Source organism: Octopus sinensis, linkage group LG7, assembly GCF_006345805.1.
Source record: "Octopus sinensis linkage group LG7, ASM634580v1, whole genome shotgun sequence".
NCBI classification, from domain to species: domain Eukaryota; kingdom Metazoa; phylum Mollusca; class Cephalopoda; order Octopoda; family Octopodidae; genus Octopus; species Octopus sinensis.
In genome coordinates this window covers 70,580,007-70,585,659 of record NC_043003.1, presented here as the reverse complement: position 1 = coordinate 70,585,659, position 5,653 = coordinate 70,580,007, and the positions used below count along the sequence as shown (strand labels likewise).

The window sequence follows — 5,653 nt, the reverse complement described above, 5'->3', positions numbered from 1 at the left end:
TATATGTATGTATGTATGTATGTGTATGTATGTATGTATGTATGTGTATGTATGTATGTATGTATGTAGTATGTATGTGTATGTATGTATGTATGTATGTAATTATGTATGTATGTATGTATGTATGTATGTATGTATGTATGTATGTATGTATGTAAGCATGTATACTTATGTGCATGTCTGTGTGTCCTTGTCCTCCGACTAAACCTTGACGACCGGTTTTAATTGGTTTACATCCGTGAAACTTAGCGGATTGGCAAAAGAGACCGATTCAATAAATACCAGACTTGAAGAATATAGGTACTGTGGTTGATTTCTTCTACTCAACCTTACAAGGCAGTGCCCCAGTATGGTTGCTGGCCAATGGCTGAAAGAAGCAAACCATAAAATATATATAATGATATATATATATATAAGCAAAATAAGCAAGAAGATTATTTTGATTATAATCACCCCATGGATTTATATGGATAACACCATACAAAATTCTGGTGCATCTAACTTAAGTACCATATTCATTTGAATCTAAATTTTGCTGAACTTATATATATATATAGTTTATAAATATACCATATATGTATATATATATGTGTGTGTTTGTGTGTCTATTTGTCTCGCCATCATCACTTGACATGCGATGTTGGTGTGTTTACGTACCCGTAACTAAGCCGTTTGGCAAAAGGGCCGATAAAATAAGTAGTAAGCTTACAAAGAATAAGTCCTGGGATCAATTTGTTCGACTAAAAGCGGTGCTCCAGCTTGTCTGCAGTCAAATGACTGAAACAAGTAAAAGAATAAAATGATACATACACACACACTTGTATACGATAGGCTTCCACACAATCCCCGTCCGCTAATTTCACTCACAAGGCATTAGTCGCTTCGGGGGCTTTAGCAGAAGACACTAAAGGTGCCGCATGCTGGGACTGAACTAGAAATCATAATTTGCAAAGCAATTTTCATAAACACAGAGACACACCGACGTGTGTTTACGAAGATATTGTTTACACAAGGTTTGTATTTATGTCTGTCAATAAAAGCAGTTTTGGTAAAGGATCTCCAGATACGTTCTGTAGAATATATATATGTATTTCCCTTCTTTCCTGAGCGTCCAATAATACTTTATTTGTTCCACATCCTTGCGTTGTTGTCTTTTTGTTTTCTTGTTTGGATTAACTTTATATATATATATACGTACGCACATATGTATGTCTGTGTGTGTGTATATATATATATAATGTATATATGTATATATACATTATATATAAATGTATATATACATATATACATATATATGTATATATGTATGTACATACATACATTTATTTATGTGTGTATACACATATACATATATGCGTTTATCTATATATACTTGTATATATACATAAGCCTATATATATATATATAAATATATATACATATATATAGGCGTATGAGTGGCTGAGTGGTAAGTAGCTTGCTTAAGAACTACATGGTTCCAGGTTCAGTCCCACTGCGTGGCACCTTAGGCAAGTGTCTTCTACTATACACTCGGGCTATAGTATCTCAGTGGGTTTGGTAGACGGAAACTGAAAGAAGCCCGTCATAGATATGTATATATATATATGTGTGTGTGTATATGTGTCTGTGTTTGTCCCCCCACCCCAACATCGCTTGATAACCGATGCTGGTGTGTTTACGTTCCCGTAACTTAGTGGTTCGGTAAAAGATACCGATAGAATAAGTACTAGGCTTACAAAGAATACATCCTGGGGTTGATTTGCTCGACTAAAGGCGGTGCTCCAGCATGGCCACAGTCAAATGACTGAAACAAGTAAAAGAGTAAAAGAGTACATATATATGTATATATGTATGTATGTATTAGATATATATTATATTATATATATATAATTATATATATATATATATATATATAACAATATATATACATATATATGTACATATATATCTATATATATGTAAGTACGTATGTATATACATACATACGTAATATATATATTATATATAATATATATCTATATATATATATATATATATATATATATATACTACCCACCTTGCCCGGTAAAGCTTCACGGAATTGTTTGCCAGTTGTAGAATGGGAATACACGAAACATATCCATGAATATATATATATATATATATATATATATATATATATATATATATATTATTATATAATATATATATATATATATATATACATCTAGCCTAACTTCTAGTCTTATTTAATTGGAACTATCCAAACAATAGTAATCAAATTACATGAGAAGATGCAGTTTTTAAAACAATTTTTATCCTGAAAATCACCTTTCACTTTTGTTTTAAAGTGACAGAGAGAAGAAAGTGAAAGATGTATGAACGGGTATATGAAATGAACGTGTGTGTGTGAGAGAGAGAGAGAGTGAGAGAGAAAGGAAGGAGAGAGTCCACTTACACATATATGAGAACACGCATGTTCACTCACACACACTTGCACACGTACATACAAAAAAGATGTACGCATTTGTATTGATGTATGTATACATGACAATACACCCCTTCAGTCACTCTGTCTCTCTTTTTCTCTCCCTCTCTTCCTCTTTCTCCCCCTCTCTCTCTCTTTCACACCCACATGTCCATTGTATATACACATACATACATCTTTCAATTCCTCCTCTCTTTCACTCTAAAACAAAAGTAAATAAATAAAAGCATTTCATGAAAATTAACGAACTCCGGATGATAAAATCACATTTAGTAAAAGTATTTCTAAAGGATTTAAATATTGTGTACATCATAAATTCAGCGGCTTTTCTCTTAGAGTACGCGACGACAATGTGTGTGTATATGTCACAGAGAGTTAAGGTATCCTTGTGTTGATTGAAACGCCATGACATTCATTATGTGTGTATTCTGTATGTGTGTTGACGTTATGGGAGCCATGTATTTTTTCATCAAGAAATAACAAAAATTGGGTTTAATCGCTTAAATAAAGGTTCAAATGTCATAAAAATTTGTACTGTGCTGCCGAAGGTGAGTATGAAAATAAATATGCAAAATAATTAAGATAAAATGTACTATTTCTGAGATATTTCAGTTACAAACAAACATCTCTAGAGTTTTAGTATTATCAAGTAAAATTTCTTTGTTTATTGTATAGGCAGTAGTTTGAAGTGCTCAAATAAAACCCCGAGACGTAAAGGTATTAAAAAATGTTAAGGAATTACTTATTCTCTTGGATTATTTACATATGTTTTTTGAAAAACCCAATCTCAACGCTACGATGTTTCTGTGTTCGCTCCTTTCGGAAGACATTATTCTGTTCACCTTTTTGAAGAAGTATATTTTTTATTCTTAAATTATTTTCTACAACGCATTTCAATATGACTCCAAATCTAAATATATTTTTATACATCTATACATTTATACTTCTACACTTTTATAACCTAATTTCACACAGAAATCGTTTCAAATGGACATATTTACTTTATAGTGATTAACTATGTAAATCTATCTAAATATTTATATATTTATCTATTCATAGATTTTTAATATATTGTAATATTTTAATGACTCACGATTCATATATTTAAAAACTGATATACATCAATCCAAGGCACAATATATGTGTATATACATTGTTGAACCTAATTGAACTTCTCCTTAACATACACACACACACACACACACACACACACATATATATATATATATATAATACATACATATATATATATACATATTATACATTACATATATAATACATATATACATACATATACCATATATATATATATTATATATATATATATATATATATATATATATATATATATATACACACATACACACACACACACAAACACACACATATATATATATATAGGTTTAGTATAGTTAGCGGTTGGAATAACTGTCTAAGGGATAAGAATATATGTTATTACTATCGGTATCCATTACCTATGTTAACCCTGGGCATGGGCATACAAGCACACTATGCTCATAGGGTATAGGTAATAACAGAATAAAGAAGAGCTTATCAGGAATCAAATTTAAATTGCAGAAAATAGAGAAAACGCATGATCAACAAACAAACAAATTGACTATCATCGGTTATTTATTTTTAATACAAAACTTAACATTGCTTACGGTCGTTTCAGTTACCAATGTCATATATGTACATATATATAGTGTGTGTGTGTGTGTATGTGCGTGTATATATGTGTGTGTGTTCGTGTCAATGTTTCTCCTCCGCCCCCTAATAATTAACAGCCGGTTATGGTTTTTGGTTTGATTACGTCCTCGTAACATTAGCATTTCGCAAAAGAGACCAATAGAATTAGAACTAGACTTTAAAAAAATAAGTCCAGGGGCCTATTTGTTCAACAAAACCCTTCAAGATGGTGCCCCAGCATGTCTTCAGTCCAAACCCAGAAACAAGTTAAAGTCAAAAATAAAAATAAAATCAATATATACACATTTGTTTATCTTATTCAAGTAAACTTTTAGTTAGAGCGGGTATGTGCTTGTTGATGTCACTTCAAGCAATTTTGCATAGAAATATGAATTAAATAAAGCAACGATAAGGAAAACAAAAAGATAGTGGGTGATACTAATGGAATTACAAAACAGATACTGAATCATGTCGATGAATTTAAATATTTAAGAACAATAAAAAATCTGAGATAAAGAAAGGGCAAAACGTCTGATTTCACCTGGTGTTGCGGTTCTAGAAAAATTAGAGTTGGAGAAAATAACGAAATTACACTCCCAGCAACAAAAGGCCACTGTTAAGACTATTAGTAATCTCGATTGAATATTATGATCGCCATTATGTAGGTTTTGTACTAAAATGTTTATAGAAATGCTGTGCATTTGATAGATTGAAGACACCTGGTTTAGTGGGAAGAGACAAAAAAAAAAAAGAAAAAAAAGCGATTGAGCAACGACAAAGAATAAACTCAGAATATGTGAGGTTGATTGAGGATCAAGAAATATGGTGAACTGAGTCTGCATATCTCGGCAGCACTAATTTTACTCATCGTATGCAAAAGAAATCGTTTCAAATGGACATTTTTACTTTATAACTATTAACTATGTAAATCTATCAGCAAAACCGTAATATACCAAAGGTCTTATAGAAGTTCTTTCTTTTACTTGTTTCAGTCATTTGACTGGGGCCATGCTGGAGCACTGCCTTAAAGGGTTTTAGACGAACAAATCGACCTACGACTTATTCTTTGTAAGCCTAGTGATTATTCTATTGGTGTCTTTTGCCGAACCGCTATATTACAGGGGCATAAACACACCAGCATCGGCTGTAAAGCGATGGCGGGGGCACTAACAGAGACAGACAGACACACACATAAATATAAAATACATTTATATATAACGGGCTTCTTTCAAATTCGGTCTACCAAATCCATTTACAAGTCTCTGGTCAACCCGAGACTATAGTAGAAGGCACTTGCCCAAGGTGCCACGCAGTGGGACTGAACCCAGGACCATGTGGTTGGGAAGCAAGCTACTTATCACACAGCCACGCCTTCGCCTGTATTCATATTCATATTTATATTAATACTACTTATTCTCTTCCTCCTAATCCACCTCCTCCTCCTCATCAGCATTATTTAGCACTCGCTTTCTATAGATTGGGCGGTTCGACACGAAC

General features: G+C 32.2%; 2 long non-coding RNA genes across 2 annotated transcripts in view; one reads left to right on the top strand and one right to left on the bottom strand.

Annotated features, from left to right (window-relative positions):
* Positions 1 to 4,948, top strand: part of LOC118764105 — a 9,271-nt gene extending 4,323 nt beyond the window's left edge. Inside the window, exons 2-3 of the long non-coding RNA XR_004999896.1 lie at positions 1,589 to 1,592; positions 4,937 to 4,948. This is a non-coding gene — a long non-coding RNA (uncharacterized LOC118764105). The remainder of the gene's footprint in view (positions 1 to 1,588; positions 1,593 to 4,936) is intronic.
* The window catches only part of LOC118764104, a 9,877-nt gene that overhangs the window by 2,281 nt on the left and 1,943 nt on the right, over positions 1 to 5,653 (bottom strand). Inside the window, exon 2 of the long non-coding RNA XR_004999895.1 lies at positions 1,746 to 1,748. This is a non-coding gene — a long non-coding RNA (uncharacterized LOC118764104). The remainder of the gene's footprint in view (positions 1 to 1,745; positions 1,749 to 5,653) is intronic.